General features: G+C 47.0%; 1 protein-coding gene across 3 annotated transcripts in view; it reads left to right on the top strand.

Annotated features, from left to right (window-relative positions):
* LOC141272188 (alpha-N-acetylgalactosaminide alpha-2,6-sialyltransferase 2-like) overlaps window positions 1-20929 on the top strand; it is a 56351-nt gene that overhangs the window by 4163 nt on the left and 31259 nt on the right. The gene's annotated exons all lie outside the window — the stretch shown is intronic.

Below are 20929 nucleotides of genomic sequence, written 5' to 3'. Positions count from 1 at the left end.
AATAAACTGGAGCAGTGGGCAGCAACCAACAGAATGGTTTTTAACAGGGAAAAATGCAAAGTACTACATCTGGGCAATAAAAATGAAAAAAGCATATACAGAATGGGAGGAATAGAGCTAAGCAACAGTACATGTGAAAAAGACTTAGGTATACTAATAGATCATAGACTGAACATGAGTCAACAGTGTGATGCAGCAGCAAAAAAGGCAAATACAATTCTGGGATGTATTAACAGAAGCATACAGTCTAGATCACGTGAAGTCATTATCGGTCTTTACTCCTCTTTGGTCAGACCTCATCTGGAATACTGTGTACAGTTTTGGGCACCACATTTTAAAAAAGACATAGACAAACTGGAGCAAGTTCAGAGAAGAGCGACCAGAATGGTGACTGGTCTGCAAACCATGTCCTATGAGGAACGGTTGCAGGATTTGGGAATGTTTAGCTTGCAAAAAAGAAGACTGAGAGGAGACTTAATAGCTGTCTACAAATATGTCAAGGGCTGTCACATTGTAGAAGGATCATCTTTATTCTCATTTGCACAAGGAAAGACTAGAAGCAATGGGATGAAACTAAATGGGAGGAGACACAGATTAGATATTAGAAAAAACTTTTTGACAGTTAGGGTGATTAATGAGTGGAATAGGCTGCCACGAGAGGTGGTGAGTTCCCCTTCAATGGACGTCTTCAAACAGAGGCTGGACAGACATCTGTCTGAGATGATCTAGTGAATCCTGCTTTGAGCAGGGGGTTGGACCAGATGACCCAGGAGGTCCCTTCCAACTCTACCATTCTATGATTCTATGATTCTATGATTCCTTCCAAGCTTTAACTTCTTGGCTGATGTCTTGAGATGTTGCTTCAGTATTGCCACATAATCTTCTTTTCTCATGATGCCATCTATTTTGTGAAATGCACCAGTCCCTCCTGCAGCAAAACAACCCCACAACATGATGCTGCCACCCCCGTGTTTCACAGTTGGGATGCTGTTCTTAGGCTTCCAAGCTTCTCCCTTTTTCCTCCAAACATAATGATAGTCATTATGCCCAAAAAGTTCAATTTTAGTTTCTTCAGACCACAGGACATGTCTCCAAAAATTAAGATCTGTGTTCCTGTGTGCATTTGCAAACATTAATCTGGCTTTTTTATGTTTCTTTTGGAGTAATGGCTTCTTACTGGCAGAGTGGTCTTTCAGCCCATGTTGATACAGTACTTGTTTCACTGTGGATATTGACACAATCATATCAGCTTCCGCCATCATTTTCACAAGGTCTTTTGCTTTCTCCTTGGGTTGATATGCACATGTCGGACCAAAGCACATTCATCTCTGGGACACAGAACCCATCTCCTTCCTGAGTGGTATGATGGCTGGATATTCCCATCTTGTTTGTACTTGCGTATAATTGTTTGTACAGATGAACGAGGCACCTTTAGGTATCTTGAAATTGTACCCAAAGATGAGCCAGACTTGTGCAAGTCCACAATTCTTTTCTTGATATCTTAGCTGATTTCTTGAGACTTTTCCATGATGCTACACAAAGAAGCAGTGTGTTTCAGGTGTGCATTAAAATACATCCACAGGTGTGTCTCTAATTAACTCAGTTGTTGCTAAAAAAAACCAGAAGCTTCCAAACACATGACATCATCATATGAGCAGTCCAGAATTGTTTAAAGGCATAGTAATCTTGGTACATGTAAACTTTTGACTCTTCAGTAAGTAATAAAAATGCCATTAAACATTCTCTCTCATTATTCTGGCATTTGGCAAATATTAAAAATTATGGTAATCCTAATTGACCTAAAACGGGAAAGGTTTATTCTGATTTCATGTAAAATATTGAAAAAAACATGAATATGTGTCTTTTTATATAGTGTATGTAAACTTCTGGTTTCAACTGTATATTTTATATATATATATATATATATATATATATATATATATATATATATATCTCCGAAATACACAAATAAATATGCATATATACACATAATAGAATTATATAAGCACACCAATAATAAACAAAATAGGACACACAGAATAGCACCTATATAGCACATATACACAGAATAGCATGTATATATATAAACATGGTAACATGTGCATGAATAGTGTATATCTGTGTGTTTTATAGTGTATGTGCATGTGTTTAGTGCCAGCTTTAGTGTCATATAAAGTGTTATTTTTTATGAGTGTACGTTATGTGTACGGTATCTCTTTCAGTTTATATGCACACTATAAGTGTGTTGGTATATTTATGTGTCTTTATATAACTGTATTATGTCTATATATGCATTGCTATTTCTGTATTCCTGTGCTTTACATGTACATTGCATTGTTATTTGTGGGTTTGTGTGTATTATGTGTGTATGTAATATGTATATCTGTGTGTATTATAGTGTATGTGCTTCTATTTAGTCTCTGCTTGTATCTGTGTACATGTGTGACTTTATATGTGTGTTGTATATGTGTATATTCTGTATGTCTCTGTTAGCTTATATTTATACTATAAGTGTGCATACAGGTGTACAGTGTATCTAGGTGCTTACATTCATGTCCTATTTTGTGTATTGTAGTTGTTTTTATATGCATTATGTCTATATATTCATGTTTATTTCTTTATTCCTGTGTTTTATATGTGTATCAGATGGTTTTGTGTGATTATGTGTATATTAAGTGTCTGTATGTAATATGTAAATCTGTGTGTATTATAGTGGATATTTAGTGTCTGTACTTGTGTGACTTTATATGTGTGTATGTTATATGTATCTCTGGTAGTTTATATTTTTACTATAACTGTATACATGTACAGTATATCTAGGTTTGTGTGTATAAGTGTATATCATAGGTGTATTTATATAATTGTACTGTGCATATATGTGTGTTTATTTCTGTGTTTTATATGTGTATTACATTAGTATTTATGTATTATATGTGTGTTTTATTTGTGTATGCTTTATGTGCACTGTATGTGTATATCTATGTTTTTGTTGAATTGTCTGTTTTATATGTATATGAAATGTGTGTATTTTAGTTGTATGTCTGTTTTATATGTGTATAGTATGTGTGTCTTTTATATGTGTATGATACATGTGCATAAGTTGGTGTTTAGGTGTGTGTATGTTGTATCCATTATAATAACCAGTCCCTGACCAGTGGAGCTTACAATCTAATTTCCCTCACGCTCACATCAGGGCTATTTTAATGAAAGCCACATGCAATAAGGATATTTTTGGATTATACGAAAGAAACCTAAGTATGTAGAGTATTGCCAAACACGGGGGATATAGAGATGTCAGAGATAAATAAAAATCATTGAGCTGGTTGCCAAGATCTCACAGTGTAAGATAATCCTTCTGGTAGGGAATTGCTTAAATATAATTATATATTTGTTCCTGCAGCTGATGAGAACCATCAAAAAAAGATTATTAGGGTTAGAATGTTTCTATTTAGGCAATTTCCCAAAAGAGATGTAAAAACTCACATGCCTGTGCCACAGCAGTGCAGAGTATTTCAGGAACCAAGTGTGGTGCTCTTATATGGGGCAATAACCTGTTCACCGCCCACAGCAGAACAGAGCATTTCAGGAAAGGAGTGTGCTGATCTTGTAGGGGGCAGTGTTCTGTTCCCTCCTAACTATAATTTGAAAAGGTGAATGAAGTGATATGTCTGGAATTACTTAGTACAGACAGATAAGGCCGACAGCAGAACAGAGCATTTCAGGAAACTAGAATCTTCATCTTGCTTCCTTTGCATTTGTGTGATTTGGTTATGCAATGTCATAATATGAGGAGGTAATTAGAGACAAGTGGGAGCTCTCTTGTTGATGAAAATGGTGGAAAGAAAGGATTCTATTGGCGGCACAGAGTATTTCAGGAGACTAGTGTTCTGATTTCGCAGTGACCCGTTCATTATTCTATTAGTGAGGAAATGCATGTGACGAGGTGGTAGCATGATCAGAAAAGCATAAGGGAAACAGCCACGTAGTCAAAGGAGCAGGCACTGGGTAATGCAGCGCAGAGTATTTCAGCAGACATGTAAGTAATTCTCGTGGAATTAGTGGTGATAATTATTGTAAAATCTATAACTGAATGTTATTGGGCCATTGTCTTTGAGGATGGAAATGAATACCACAAATTCACATGAGAAGGGGTCACAGTAGCACAGAGTATTTTAGGAAAGGAGAGTGCTAATTCTGTCCGAAACAGCAACTTGTTCAATCCTTATACAGGGTTGTATGTAGCGGGGCAGTGCCATATGAAGACAGGAATGGGGAACTTGGATACATATAAGTAGGAGCAGGGTCCCCCGCAGCACAGAGTGTTTCAGGAGCCTAGATTGCTTTTTAACTGTGAAATTCCATGATTGTGTAGTTGATAACCCACAGACAGATGCCGGAGGAGAACGATGGAGACAGATGATGATGTCAGTGCTCTTCATTATATATGAAGTCCATTGTTTGCTGTATCGATGGCTCCATTGTGGTTCTATGTTGTGGGATTTCCTTGCCCACACTTATTATTGGTGTGCAGAGCAGAGCGTCTTCCAGATCCTCAACACGTGCGACAACTGCCACAGCACAGATGAGAAAAAAAAAAACATTCAATTTCATGCCAAAGTAAAAGGAGAGTCGCATCCATGATGTTTCTAATAATTTCAAGTTGCCCCTTTAATTAATGGCTCTGTCTGTGACATTTCTGAAAAAAATTACTAGTTTGTGCGGTTGCACTGTTTGATTAGCATATAAGCTGGTTTTACACTTACTTAAAGGGATTCTATACTTTTGACATATTTTTTTTTATGTTTGCTCATATGGTGACTTCTGGCGATCAGCTCCGATCGACAAGGGAAGCTGGCAGCAAGTGTTCAATTGTCCAGCAGCGCCACCACAGGTGGAATGAAGTATTACACAGTGCCTGTTGAAATCAGCATGTTGGGTCCTCCACAGTGATAAGACGCTCTTAGTAGCCACACTTAGCTCCCAGAGAGATTTCTGGACTTCACTCCATTGTCATTTATTCCAGTCCCTCTAAAAGACCCTTCCTAAATTAATGCAGACACCAGACCTCCCCCCAAAAAATATAGGCTTGAGACAAGATCCTTTAATTCATACAGGTCCTGTATCATGCCAACTTAAAATACAAGCCCAAGCCTAAAAGATACAGATCCCAGACCCACTAAAAAATACCTCCTAATTTAATACCTCAAAATATATCTCCAAGGCCAGATTCAATCCAGACCTCCCTATAAACACAAGCCCATGTATTCTATATATTCATGCAGATGGCCGCCCAGTTATGCTGCATTATCCCTGTAGAGTCCGCTTCAGAGGTAATGTCTGGCCACAGAAGGTCACACCTGGTAAATTCAGCTGTGTGCCAAGAACCAAATACATATCTGCTTTAAGTCAAAATTTTCTTTGAAATGAAAGAAGTTCCTAAGACAAACCTCTTTAAGCATCGCTTTTCTTCCGCCATGCTTTACAATGCAGTTTTACAAGCAAAAGATCACCAGAAAATGCCTACAAAGAGAGGCTTTCTTTGCAAGATCCTTTATGTATGTGTATTGGAGCAGTGTAATACCTCCTTTCTCCTGTGGAGGCACTGCAGAGAAATTAAACACTTGCTCTCAGGTTTTTCTACAGTTTACAGCTAATCGTCACATTAACAGGTTTGAAGACCCTTCTCTTAACTGGGGGTCACATTGGTTATCACCCAAACAGAAATAACAGAGGAGTCAACATTTATGGGATCATTTTAATAGTAAAATGTCAGCGGAATCAAGCTGCCCTAGCCACACGCGTAATGTAATACTTATGGGCTCCTACAATACAACAAGCTATGTTGTAGTCTGAAATATTGCAGCGCTTCAAAGAAAACTCATGAGCCGGCACAGCCTGCGGCTTCTCTCCGCCCGACTTGGCTTGATTGACAGGGAGCCTGCAGGTATTTCATGTCGCCTGCGGTCAGGGCACCATGGGTCTACTCCCTTTAAGCTCGCGGTCATAACTCTGAAAGATCTTCACAAGAGCGTGTATCTTCAGGGAGGCATGATAGGTATGTGTGAGAGGGGTGATCTTTAGGATATTAGCTCACACTTATCTGCACACAGTAGTGTAATAGCCATATAAAAGCCATGTAACAGATGGGACAGTGTTCACACCTAAAGTAAGGAGGGAAGCAAGTGACTTCTCTGTGCCAAGTGGATCAAAGTAATAGTCACTTCTGAGGAATAAGGCAGAGGCCACATGGAAGCCTGGTGTAAAGGAACCAGGGAAATGTTATCTATCTATCTATCTATCTATCATGAAAAAATAGGTGCAGCACCAGCAGAGTGTTAGGTGCCATGCCTCCTAGGTAACAACCACACCTCCTGATATAGCAAAAAAAATGGAGGCAGCACTCAAATGCAGAAAGATTAAATATGAAGTGAATTTTTAATTGCCCATAATGGTGACGTATCGGTCCAAATGAGAAAGGTCCTCATATGTCTGGTCTGCGACTGGGCCATTCACACACATGAATCTGCTGTGATCTAAACTCTCCATTGTAGCTCTGGCAGTATGTTTAGGGTTGTTGTCCTGCTGGAAGGTGAACCCACGTCCCTGTCTCAAGTCTTTTGCAACCTCTAACGTGTTTTCCCTCCAGAATTTCCCTGTATTTAGCTCGATTCATCTTCCAATCAACTCCGACCAGCTTCCCTGTCCCTGCCGAAGAAAAGCATCCTCACAGCATGATGTTGCCACCACCATGTGTGACGATGGGGATGGTGTTTTCAGGGTTATGCGCAGTGTTAGTTTTCCGCTACACAAAGCGTTTTGCATTTAGCCCAAAAAATCCTACTTTAGTCTCATCTGACCACAGCACCTTCTTCCACATGCTCGCTGTGTCCTCTACGTGGCTTATTGCCAACTGCAAACAAGACTTCTTATGGCTTACTTTCAAAAATGGCTTTCTTCTTTCCACTCTTCCATAAAGGCCGACTAATAGCTGCCCTGTGCACAAATTCTCCCACCTGAGCTGTGGACCTCTTGGCTGCTTCTCTAACTAGTGCTCTCCTTGCTTACAGCTGTGCCATACTGCCTCAATTTTTGGATGATTGATTGAACAGTGAGATGTTCAGAGCTTGGGCTATTTTTATAACCTAATCCTGCTTTACTCTTCTCCACAATTTTATCCCTGACCGGCCTGGTGTGTTCCTTGGTTTTTAATGATGCCGTTTGATCCCTAAGGTTCTCAGTTTCTGGCTTTTATTTAGGGGTATCAGGCTACAGGGGGCTGAATACAAATGCACATCACAATTTTCAGATTTATATTTTTTAAATATTTAGAAACCATGTATCATTTCCTTTACACTTCACAAATACTTGCTACTTTGTGTTGGGATATCACATAGAATCCCAATAAAATACATTTAAGTTTGTGAGTGTAACGTGAAAAAATGAGGAAAAGTTTACGGGATGTGAATAATTTTTCAAGGTACTGTATGTGGTGATTCTCCTTTAAAGCACCATTCTAGAGTTTTTTTTTATTTCAGGGCTGGAGTGATGCCACTAAACTAGGTTCCCTGACCCTAGTCATATACTCTCCAGTCACTGTCTTCAGCTCATCCTGGCGCTGCTCCTGTCCTGAGCCGCCCTCCTGTGACCAGAACTTCTGACTGACCGGAAGTCACAGGTACCAGTCACAATCACAAGTTCTAAGTGTAAGTCTATTAGAGCCTTGTTCTGGCTTTCATAGCGTTACATTGAGTTGTAAGTTACATATCGCCCAGCAAACATTGAAGCAATCCGGCAGGTCACAAACTGCTGGAGACTAACCGGAGTGTTGCTGATAAAAGATGAAGACGGCAGCTGGTAAGTATAAGACTGGGGGCATGGAACTTAGATTAGTAGCACCACTCCAGCGGTAAATTAAAAAAAAAAACACTGGAGTGGTGCTTTAAGGCAGACTGTGCTTCCATGACATGTATCACCACATATTGTAGTAAGAGATTCTTGCCTCTGCCTTTTATGTTTTTGTAAATGATTTCTTTATACTCTTTCTTTCCTATCAGTACACGTCACATTTATTTTTATTATCTAATCTGATGAAAAATCTCAGTACTGACACTAGTTGCTATTACTCTGTATTCAAGGAGTCATTCCTCTGGTAAGGACAGATCCTTTTCCAAAACCCTACCCTAAGGATTTAGTAATCTATAACAATAGAAACACATTGGTTTGCATAGAAGCTGCATACACAAAATGATAGTAGATTTATGAACAAAACTTTGTCAAGAGCCATGTTTCTTCATTTTTTTTCTTTCACACGAGGGCTTGTTTTTTGGGAAATTACATTTTAGGGCACTGATTTATAGTCAATTTAATTTAGTTTGCAAGATTTTTTTTAGGGGTGGAATATGAAAAAAATTGTCTATTAGTGTTAGGGCATGCCTGAGGAGCATTTACTATGTATGTGACTCGCCCCCTGGGCCGCGTGGGGAACCCGGAACCGGGCCTCTGGTGGGATGCTGGGGGTGGTAGTCTCAGTGTGGCGGCGACCCGGTCCGTGGCTCAGGGTGGTCAAACCAGTGGCAGTCTTAGTGTAATAACAAATGTCCGACTACGCCACCCGTGGATTGCGGTCAGTGGGGACCGCCGCTGCGCTGCAGGCCGCTGAGGCTGATGTTGTATGCGATAACTCCCCACGGGAGAAGTATTGCCTCAGGGCAGCTAGTGTGGATGATGAGAGTAATGGTGTGAGCGTCCCAGTACTGATGGTGCTGGTGCGGTGATGAAACACAGAGACGTGTGGTGCAGTTCAGGGTCTTTACTGATGGAATAACGCAGACCCTCCCGGGAGTACTGGTTAGCAGTAGGGGCCTGGTCAGTCTGTAAGCAAGTAGGATCTCCCCCGGCCAGGTGGAGTTGTAGGCCTCCCCGACTATCTGCACTCTTTCCTGGCTACCTTGCTCTATGCGGGTAGAAGTAGCCCACATCCCTGAGTATACCGTGTGGTGCTCACCCGTATGGCCGGTGACTTGGGGCCTTCCGTTAGCCTCCGCTTCACGATGGCGGTGCTGGTCCTTTGCTTGTGACCGTGCCTCCGGGCTTCTATGGCCAGAGGACATGGAATCCCCTGCCGGTTGGATTCTGCTGCTGGACCTGGATGTCCCCACAGCCTCGGACTCCATGTCCGGGTTTAGTGTCTTCAGCCAAGGCAAGCTTTCTAGCTTCCAGCCTCTGGCACTCACTCCTGCTCCTACAGAGCTCCTAGTTCTTGCTTTCCCTCTCCAGGCTCTGACTCTCAGACTCTGTCTCCCCTAATCCCGCCCCAGACCCAGTTTATAAGGGCAGATTCCTCCCCTCCCAGGTCTGGGCGGGCAGTGTTGCATGCTTAGGGCTCCTGACCAGAGAAACCTCCCACTTGCTCTCAGACATAATATTTCTATTACTGTGGCAACCAGACCCCTGGGGTGCCACATTCCCCCCTAGTAAATTTTAGTACTCCGGGACTAAACACATTTTTAAAGAAACATAAATACAAGGGTATAAACGATAATACAATAACATATTTACAAGAAGCTTTAGTTCTTTAAAGGTCACGGCATGTCCGCAACCGGGTGTCCATATCACCCAAGGTGAAGCTTTAAGTGAAGTAGGGGACCTGTCCAAAGCAAACCCCTTGCGTTGGCCTTGGGCGTGGCTGCAAGGCTGAAGCTAGCTACTTTGGGCCGCAAGGAGGCCACGCCAGACAGGTTTTCTCTTCCGCGGCCGTCTTCACAAGAGGCACAATGTGCAACTATCTACAAGATTGTTCCGGTTATCCAGCGTCCATAACCTGTTAGTCCAAATAAATCTGCAGGGTAACTGAGAAACATAATTAATAACAGGCAACAACAAAAACCATAAACATTTTCAAGAAACAGGTAAATTTACAGTGCATTACTTTATATTTTCCAGTGAGCGGGCATCTGACCTCTAGTGACTCTAGTGGACCTACGGAGCTCACTAACTGGTCCTGCACTACAGGGTGTAGGAGGTGTTATGGGTAAGCTGGGCAGCTGTCTGCGCACTCTTTGGCTCACTAGAGGCACGGCAGGCTCACTACTAGCAGAGGGTTGATCCTCCTGCGCTGCTGGTGTGGACTCTTCTGCCTCCTGGGCCGGCTGCTCTTCCAGCTCTACCTGGTCTTCTGTAGGCACTTGAGGGGCTGGCTGGAGAAAGGTGAGGACGGGCACTACGATAGCGTTGTTTACTTGTGTCCAGGACCGGGGAAAGTCTCGGAGTACGGTACTGACCATTTCCTCCTTTTCCTCTGCGGGTTGAGGGTCTTCCTGATCTTCATCCGTGCTTTGCAACTTCTCGGGGCACTTTTTCAGGTGGTCTCTGGAGACAGTGGCTGTGGTCTCTCCTCCATCCTTGCTGATGACGTACACCTTTGGATTATTGTGGCTTGAGGGCAGTACGGTGTACGGGTCCTTTTCCCACTGGTCGTCCAACTTATGGAGCCGCCTTTTTCTTTTCAAGACCTGCTCTCCAGGTACCAGGGGAACAGTGGGAGCATGTTGGTTATAAGTCCTCTCCTGCCTTTCTCTTGATTGACAGAGACTTCGCTCGACGCTCTCCTGTACTTTCCGGGACTGCTGCTGCCGTTCTGTATCCCAGTCTGCCTCTGGCGAGGTGTCCTCGGGTATCAGGACTCCCATATCCAGGTCAACAGGCAGCTTACCAGGTCTTGCTCGCATTAGGTAAGCCGGGGTACAGTTGGTGGAACCTACCGGGATGTGGTTATACAGGTCCACCAGATCGGGCAGTTTCTCAGGCCACAGACTGCGTTCTTCCAGGGGCAATATTTTTAGCAGATCTATCACCACCTGGTTCATCTTCTCGCAGAGTCCATTGGTTTGGGGGTGATAGGGTGTTGTTCTTATCTTCTTGCAGCCATACAGGTTGCAGAACTCCTGGAAGACCTCCGCTTCGAAGTCTGGTCCTTGGTCCGTCAGCACTTGGTCCGGGTACCCGTGTGGGCGGCAGAAGTGCAGCTGGAAGGCTCTGGCTGCTGTCTGAGCCGTCAGGTCTTTGACAGGGACCACCACCAGGAACCGGGAGTAGTGATCCACGATGGTTAGGGCGTAGACATACCCGCTTCTGCTTGGAGCCAGTTTAACATGGTCCAGAGCGACCAGTTCCAGCGGCTGCCTGGTGATGATGGGCTGCAGGGGAGTCCTCTGGCTGGCAAGGTCCCTTCTTCTTAGATTGCACGGGCCACAGTCTCTACACCACCTCTCAATGGCTCCTCTCATGCCTATCCAGTAGAACCATTCACGCAGCAGGAACCCCAGCTTCTTCCATCCGAAGTGCCCTGCCCCATTGTGGTAGGCCTCCAGCACCATAGCTGCGTCCCGTCTCGGTACCACAGCCTGCCAGATCAGTTCATGTGTCCGGGAATTGACCATTCTGTGGCACAACTTCTCCTTGTAGAGAAACAGTCTGCTCTTCTCCGTCCACAGTTGCTTGGTCTCTTCCGGAGCGTCTGGGTCCAGGCGGGCGTCAGCCTGGGTCAGCATCTCCTTCACCAGACGGACTGCGGGGTCACTGTCTTGCGTCTCCGCCCAGTTGTAGTGGGGTAAGGGGTTGACCGTAGCGGATCGCTGGCCCCTCACACGGTGGGAATACTGGGTAATCCCATGACGGTGAAACGCAGGGAGTTCGATCTCTTCCAATTCTTCTGGATCCTCCCCTTCGTCCGGTAGGTTTGGCATCCTGGACAGGGCATCCGCTTTGGTATTGGAGCGCCCTGCTCGGTATTTGATCGTGAACTCATAATTGGACAGGCGGGCCATCCATCTCTGCTCCAGGGCACCCAGTCTTGCAGTGTCCAGGTGTGTCAACGGGTTGTTGTCTGTGTACACGGTGAACCTGGAAGAGGCAAGGTAATGCTTGAAACGTTCGGTTACTGCCCACACCACTGTCAGGAACTCTAGCTTGAACGAGCTGTAATTCTCAGGGTTTCTTTCCGTGGGTCGCAGTTTTCGGCTGGCGTAAGCAATTACCCGTTCTCTCCCCTGCTGGATCTGGGACAGTACGGCTCCTAGCCCGATGTTGCTTGCGTCCGTGTGGAGGATAAAGGGCTGGCTGTAATCAGGGTACGCCAGGATTTCATCCCCCGTGAGGGCCATCTTCAGCTGGCGGAAGGACTCCTCTTCCAGCTTTTCCCATTTGAAGGGTGGCTTCTGGTTTTTGGCCTTCCTGGACTGGCCTATCAGGAGGTCCTGCATAGGAGCTGCCTTCTTTGTAAAACCGGGAATGAATCTTCGGTAGTAGCCTACCAACCCGAGGAACTGCCGCACTTCCTTTATGCTGGATGGTCTTGGCCAGTCCTTAATCACGGTGATCTTGTAAGGGTCGGGGGCTACTCCGTCAGCACTCACCACGTGTCCCAGGTACTGTACCTTTGGCTTCAGTAGATGACACTTTGAGGGTTTTACCTTTAGGCCATAGTTTGCCAGGGCTTCAAACACTTCTGCCAGGTGTTCCAGATGGTCCTCATAGGTCTTGGAATAGACGAGTATGTCGTCCAGGTATAATAGGATCGTCTCGAAGTTCCGGTGTCCCAGACAGCATTCCATCAACCGTTGGAAGGTTCCTGGTGCGTTGCAGAGCCCGAACGGCATACAGTTAAATTCGCTGAGACCCATCAGGGTGGTGAATGCGGTCTTCTCCCGGTCCGCCTCTGCTACAGGAACCTGCCAGTACCCGCTAGTGAGGTCCAAAGTAGAGAAGAAGTTAGCAGATTTTAATGCAGCTAAGGACTCTTCTATCCTTGGTAACGGGTACGCATCTTTGTGTGTGATACGGTTGATCTTCCTGTAGTCTACACACATTCTCATGGTGTTGTCTTTCTTTTTCACTAAGACTAGTGGAGCTGCCCAGGGGCTACAGCTGTCCCTAATTACCCCAGCCTCCTTCATGTCTTTTAGCATCCCCTTGGCGTGTTGATAGTGTGTAGGGGGTACGGGTCAGTATCTCTCCTTTATGGGAGGATGGTCTCCCGTGGGGATGTGATGTTCTACCCCCTTTACTCGCCCGAAGTCCAGCGGGTGTTTACTAAACACTCTCTCGTACTCTTGAACCACCCGATAGACTCCCTGTTTTTGGTGTGAGGGAGTGGAGTCAGTACCCAAGTGCAGTTGCTGACACCAGTCCTCCATTGGTTTCGTAGAGACGTTACCTTCCTCTGGTTGAGATGGAGGCAAGGGTTCCACGGCCTGTACAGAGTTCTGGTTGATGGTGAACAATTTGGCTAGCGTGGCATACCGGGGCAGGTATACTTCTCTCTCCCCGATATTTATGATGCGGACGGGCACCCTCCCATGGCGTACATCGACCACCCCCCGTGCTGTCAAAATGGTGGGCCTACTGTCTGAGTAGACGGGTTCTACCATTGCTTCGTAGTCTCTACCTCTTAGACCAATAGCTGCCCGGCATCAAATCATCATCTCACTTTTCGGGGGCATGGCAATAGGGAACGGGTCACACATTCTCACGCTACCAATGTCACCACCAGATAGTTCCACCTGTTGCCGTTTCATCAGTGCCCGGATCTCTTTTTGGAGGACACGCTGCTGGCTGGAACTGGCGTTCTTGGCAACCTGTTGCAAAATAAGAATCACCTCTGCAAGACAGTTTTCAATTACGTTAGTACCTAGGGTTATTTTTGGGTGACTCTCGCGACGGTCAATGTCCACAATGATCAGTCCTTGTGCCGGCAGTTCAACTTTACCGACCTTGATGGTCACCTCTTTAAATCCTATCTGGGGCACGGGCTGACCATTGCTGGCTATAATGCTCAGGTCGCCATCCGGGTAGCGGGTTATGTCCGAGTCATTCCAGTACCGCTTGAAGAGCACGTATGGGATGGTAGTCACCTGTGACCCAGTGTCTAGTAGGGCACTCATAGGAATGCCATCCAGTACCACAGGCAAGACCGGACGTCCCCCTACGTATTTGTCACGCCAGTTCGATGGGCCTGATGATCTTATGCCTGGGGGTTGGCCCTCTACCCCAGGTTGTGCCCGTTTAAATGACAGTACCTTGCCATATGTCCGGGTTGATTGCAGCGGCGGCAGATGGGTCGTCCGTCCTCGTTGTATCGGTCGCTGGGTCTTCCTCTGGCCGGTGGGGTCCTCCTCAGTCGGCACCACGGGACGTCCTCCGGTCCGGATGCCAGCTGGATCTTTCCTGGAGAAGAGACCTGTAAAGACTGCACAGTTCTGGTTAGCGCGGCAACGCTCTTAGTCAGCTCTTGGACCTGATGGTGCAGGTCTGTGGCCGGGTCATTGTTCAAAGCCTGCGCATCAGCTCCCACAGGCCCTGCAGACAAGGGCGCCGCGTCCTGGTGATAAGTGATAGCAGGGCGCCTGTGGGTCACAGCGCCACCTGGTGCCGGTTCTCGGAGCACCCGGATGGCTCTGTCCTTGAACTGTGCAAAGTCCAGGTGAGGGTCCTGTAAGTCCATTGCCCGCAACTGGGTTCGGTGGGCATTGCACAGTAGACCCTCAATAAATTGTTCAGTCAACAGCTTGTCTTCATTTCCCACGCTGTCAGGGTCTGCCTGCTTAATCGCTCTCAGGGCCTCTTGTAGGTTTAGAGCATAGTCTCTTATACTTTCATGTGCCCGTTGTTTGCACCCGTAAAATCTGAGCTTTATTTTGGCTGAGGTTCGGGTATCAAATGTGTCTTTCAGCCGGGCTAGTATTTCTCTGACAGTCCTCTTCTTCCCAGGTGACCAGGACTTTACCTCCCTTTGGGCTGCCCCGATTAACTGGGCCACCAGGATGCTTACTTTTTGCTCTTCCGTGAGGGGGTATACCTGGAAGAGGCTATCCAGTTTTTCCCTAAAGTCACTCAGGGTATGTGACTCCCCTGAGTACTGGGGTAACCAGGTCGCCCCCGGGATATAGGGCATGGTGAATGGCATGACCGCTGCAGCGGTTGCGCTGGCGGCCGGTGTGGCGGTGAAGCTCCCCTCGGTATCCGGCATCCTTCTACCCCCCTAGTGGACCGTGGCCTACCTTGCGATGCTCTTCTTCCGTAGGCCGCGGCTCCGCAGTCAATCACCGGGGTAGAGGACCTGGCGTCGCGCTCCGATGACGTCAGCTTCGCTCTTCCTCCCTTCCAGGACCTTGCGCAGCGTCAGTGCGTGGGGCGGAGCTTCGGATCTCGCGCGCTTTCGGCATCCACGCCCCTCTTCTTCCCGTGCGGCGTCCCGAAGATGGCGTCCGAAGGCGGGAAGCAGCTGCGGATGGCGGGAAGACGGCAGAAGACGGCGGAAACGACCCAAGATGGCGTCCGATGGCTCCGGACGGCGGGAAACTTTGCCACAGGTAAGTACAAAAGTCTTTTTCAGGCACGCAGTACCCGGTGGTTGCGGGCACGAGATCCTGCCGACTACGCCAAAGTTGACTCGCCCCCTGGGCCGCGTGGGGAACCCGGAACCGGGCCTCTGGTGGGATGCTGGGGGTGGAAGTCTCAGTGTGGCGGCGACCCGGTCCGTGGCTCAGGGTGGTCAAACCAGTGGCAGTCTTAGTGTAACAACAAATGTCCGACTACGCCACCCGTGGATTGTGGTCAGTGGGGACCGCCGCTGCGCTGCAGGCCGCTGAGGCTGATGTTGTATGCGCAGCCAAGTATGGGATAACTCCCCACGGGAGAAGTATTGCCTCAGGGCAGCTTGTGTGGATGATGAGAGTAATGGTGTGAGCATCCCAGTACTGATGGTGCTGGTGCGGTGATGAAACACAGAGACGTGTGGTGCAGTTCAGGGTCTTTACTGATGGAATAACGCAGACCCTCCCGGGAGTACTGGTTAGCAGTAGGGGTCTGGTCAGTCTGTAAGCAAGTAGGATCTCCCCTGGCCAGGTGGAGTTGTAGGCCTCCCCGACTATCTGCACTCTTTCCTGGCTACCTTGCTCTATGCGGGTAGAAGTAGCCCACGTCCCTGAGTATACCGTGTGGTGCTCACCCGTATGGCCGGTGACTTGGGGCCTTCCGTTAGCCTCCGCTTCACGATGGCGGTGCTGGTCCCTTGCTTGTGACCGTGCCTCCGGGCTTCTATGGCCAGAGGACATGGAATCCCCTGCCGGTTGGATTCTGCTGCTGGACCTGGATGTCCCCACAGCCTCGGACTCAGTGTCCGGGTTTAGTGTCTTCAGCCAAGGCGAGCTTTCTAGCTTCCAGCCTCTGGCACTCACTCCTGCTCCTACAGAGCTCCTAGTTCTTGCTTTCCCTCTCCAGGCTCTGACTCTCAGACTCTGTCTCCCCTAATCCCGCCCCAGACCCAGTTTATAAGGGCAGATTCCTCCCCTCCCAGGTCTGGGTGGGCAGTGTTGCATGCTTAGGGCTCCTGACCAGAGAAACCTCCCACTTGCTCTCAGACATAATATTTCTATTACTGTGGCAACCAGACCCCTGGGGTGCCACATATGCACAGGCAATGATGTAAGAGATATGACAGAACATTAAGTTAAAAGTAAAAAATGTAAAAAGCCATAGGATGTAATGGGTGTATACAAGTTGTATGGTGTGACCCTTTAAATAGTGTGGATTCACTGGCCCTAATTAGGTAGAATAGAATGGTGGCTAGAGATGGTGAAAGGAATGCAGATGGATTTCAGTAACAGTTTAGGAAGCTTTTACTCACTGGGAGGGAATGAAATTGAATTTGAATGAGCTGACACGTGTGAGACTTTATTTATGACAGTACGCTGGCAAGTACTTCAACAGCACTCTCAGTGTCTCTAATACTAATTCAACATTCACTTACAGTGCTGGTTGTGGCCATATCTCCTGGCAGAAATGCCCTGTAGTAGTTTGTGTCTGGCATCCACCCACTCTTGTTACCATGTATAACACAGAAGTATCAGTCTCCAGATGTCTCTCATGTGGCAATCCTCCCTCAGACATTGGCACTCAGACTCTTCTCGTGTGGCCTCTCCTTACAATCATAAATAAAATTCAACACTCCCCTTTGGTGGAAATCCTTTTCAGTAGCTCTACTTTCATGCAGGTGGGCTGTTCACTTTGCTTTGGGGCAAACTACACTGACAGTGACTAATGGTGGCTAGAGATGGCAAAAGGAATGCAGATGAATTTTAGTAACAGTTTAGGAAGCTTTTACTCAGTGGGAGGCAATGAGTTTGAATGAGCTGACATGTGCGAGACTTTTTTTATGACAGTGTGCTGGCAAGTACTTCAGCAGCACTCTCTGTGTGTTTCATAGGAATACAACATACACTTACAGTGCTAGTTTTGGCCACATCTCCTGGCAGAAATGCCCTGTAATTCACCCACTCTTGTTACCACATATCACACAGAAGTACCAGTCTCCAGATGTCTTTTATGTGTCAATTCTCCCTCAGACATTGGCCCTCAGACTCTTCTTGTGTGGCCTCTCCTTACACTCAGAAATAAAATCCAGCACTCCCCTTTGGTGGAAATCCTTTTCAGTACCTCTACTTTCTTGCATGTGGGCTGTTTTCTTTGCCAAGGAGAAAGCTACACTGACAGCGCTTTACTCATCTGTGGCTCAATCTATAGCACTGGAGCAAGGCACCACATTTAATGAATACTAATAACTCCTATTTCTCACTTCTAGCTAGCTATGATGCAGATACTCTGCTGATCTGCACAGTTCTTTTCCTTTTGCTAGGCTGCTAGTCTGCATGTGTTTGCTCTCTACATGAAGAGACACAAGAGAACTTGCTATTTTCACAGGTTTAGGGGCTTGGGCATCTACAGGATATTAATGTTAACACACACTCCTCATAACTCTGCGTATCACTTGAGACCAGAGGTGGGCAATAAATCTACCAAAGGGGCCAATGTTAGAGACTGTGACTGTTGTGGAGGGCCGAACCAAAAGGCTGAAATTATTTCTGATCAATATTACTATTGTTATTATCATTATTATTTTACATTAATATATTTTTTTTAAACTGTAATTTTTATTAAAGTATAAAATATAACAAATAATAAACCACATTAGCATGTCAAATGACTTGAAAAGATGAAGTAAAAACATACATATAACTAAGAAGACCTTCTTTTGTCTTAAAGCCTATTACCAACATACTTAATCTAATCAGAAAGGTCGGGATAAAACGAACCCGAAAACAAGCTCACCACCCCCCCACCCTTAAGTCTTTCGGCATTCACGGAAATCCTTCCAAGCCATCCAAAGCTTTAATATTTTACATACTATAACAATAAAGACTATTTGATATAAGAGGAGTTTTTACCCATTCCCTTGGGGGTAACATTCAGGAGGTACACAAGTGGGTCCAAGGGAATATCACTGAATAATACATTCTGAAGAAGTGACTTGACTGAGTCCCAAAATCCTATAATCAATTTACAGCTCCAAAAGATATGAAACTGGGAACCTCCCGGGGAACCACAGCGCCAACAGACATCCGGAAGCTCGGGATTAAGTTTATGCAAAAGTTTCAGAGTATGATACCAGAACATTAATATTTTGTACTGGTTCTCCTTGTACAATGTACATATGGAGGTTTTAGCCGCCTTGTTCCAGATTGTCTGCCAACATTGAGGTGAAATATCCCTATTCAACAGCCTCCATTAATATTAATTTTATTGCTTAACCACTTCATGACATGCATTCCCGCAAACCGCCATACATATATATACATGATGATTGTGCGGGCTCACGCTGAGTGCCACCGCGATCAGATGCGGGTGTTAGCTCTATATCAGAGCTGACATGCTGCAGCAACACCCATGATCAGAGCTAGAGCCCATCATGGGTGTTTAACCACTCTGATGCCTCTGTCAATAGTGAGCTCAACACTAGTAACAAAGTAAAAAAAAAAAAAAAAAAAAAGTTTTAAAAAATTGGAAAAATATTTTTTAAAAATTTCCCAAAATAAAGAACAAAAAAAAGGAAAAAATATCAATCCAATAAATACATTTATTTATGTAAAACAAAAATAAACAAATAAAGTACACATATTTAGTATCGCCACTTCCAGAACGACCTGACTTATAAAACTGTTACACTAGTGTAGCACCCTGAGGACTCGGCTGCTACAGGGGTATTGCACCTCGACCCAGAGGTGTGGTATTCCACTCCCGGGTAAGGATGGAGTGTGGGACTGAGCTCAGTAGGCTGCATGCACTACATACATCCCATTTCCGGGGGACAGAACTACGGTACTCCCACCAAGTATATGTGCAGGTACGACAGCGTCTGTCCCTGGCTGGAGTGGGAGGGGGGTGGAACATCCCAGTAGTGTAGGGGCAGATAGGGGGAGTACTCTGGGTAAAGCTAGGAGCTCATTGGGTGCTAGTCACCTGGGCTCACACATAGAGGGAGTATATATGGTGGGCACCATCTTAGGACAGGGTCTTTTGAGCAGGGGAGCTCAGCCAGGAGGGCTGACAGGGAGCTGTGGCTCCGGCTGGGCCCAGCTCCAGAGCCAAGCCTGCAGAGGAGAGAGGAGAAAGAAAGGCCCAGAGTGGAAGACCAGAGGGAACCCTAAGAACCCAGAATCAGACCAAAAAGGGTGAAGGGTTGGCGGACACGGGTACCGGAACCCGAACTGGTGGAGGCCACTTATCCTCAGCCAGGAACCGGAGGTCGTGGTCAAGATTTGCCACGACCCTCACCAAATCCACCAGAAAGGCACACCAAGCATAGGGTCAGGGAACCCAGAGGAGGTTTGACCACTAAGAGACCCGAGGGAGCCGGCCAAAGGTGGATTCCTGGTGGGAATGGCCAGAGACAGAGAGGGAGAAGGGAGCTCAGGACCACGCTCCAGAACTGCCTGGGGGTTAGCCGAGTCCAGGACCTGGTGGACGCAGCACGGCTCGGGTGGTCACTCAAGGCCAGAGTGACTGAGAGAACACTTGTGAGTAAAACCCCTGAAACTGCATCTCCTGACTCTGACTCTTCTTACTGCACCGTCACAACCCCCCTCATCTTCACCTGCTGCCCTGAGGCCATACCCCTCCCGTTGGGGGTTATACCACCACGCTGCACATCCTTATACACCTGGCCTCAGCGGACTGTTCTGCAGCGGCGGCTTCAAAGCCGCACTCAACGGGTGGCGTAGTCGACACATATTCTAACATCTACTGCCATGGACTGCCGCTTAGTTTGACACCCTGGGCACGGACCGGGTCACCGACACAAGGACTACTACCCCTATCCAGATCCGGCTCCGGGTAATCCCTTGAACATGGCCCAGGGGGCGCGTCAGCTTTGGCGTAGTCGGCAGGATAACGTGCCCGCAACCACCGGGTACTGCGTGCCTGAAGAAAAGTTTATCTGTACCGTAAAAAGAAGTCTCCCGCCAATTCCGGAGGGTCCCCGCCATCGGACGCCATCACGGGTCGTTTCCCGCCGGTTGCCCGCCATCTGCAGCTTTTTCCCGCCATCCACAGAGTTTCCCGCCACTGGGAGACGATTCCCGCCATCTGGGAAGATTTCCCGCCCTGGCAGAGCGGACGCCATTATGGGCGTGCCAGAGGGTGGCAAGAGGCCACCTCCCATCGTGGGCCAGGACCAAGAATGGCGCCAAAAACGAAGACCGCCCCCACCAGCAGAGACTGCAATGATTGAGATGTCCATCAGCGTGGGGGGTCGGCCCCTGGAACTGACAATCACCAAGTTGCCCCAGGACCGCCCTCAATGGGGGCGGATACAGAACAAAAGAGAGAAGATGGGTGCAGCCTGGAGGAGTCTGGAGGAGCCGTACCCGGAGATGGAGGGAGAGTCAGGCAGCACCGACCCTGTGGTCAGGAGCCTGTTGCAAGCAACCACTCCACAAGACCTGGTGGAGATCCTGGCACAGCTCCCCCGAGACCGGGAGCGTGCACAGACAGCGCTGGAGGGCCTCGCACGGAGGATGGCCCAGGTGCAGCGAGA

Source organism: Phyllobates terribilis, unplaced genomic scaffold (assembly GCF_046119375.1).
Source record: "Phyllobates terribilis strain yellow unplaced genomic scaffold, ASM4611937v1 Scaffold_5__5_contigs__length_657084704, whole genome shotgun sequence".
Classification (NCBI taxonomy): Eukaryota; Metazoa; Chordata; class Amphibia; order Anura; family Dendrobatidae; genus Phyllobates; species Phyllobates terribilis.
This window is presented reverse-complemented; position numbering and strand designations above follow the sequence as displayed.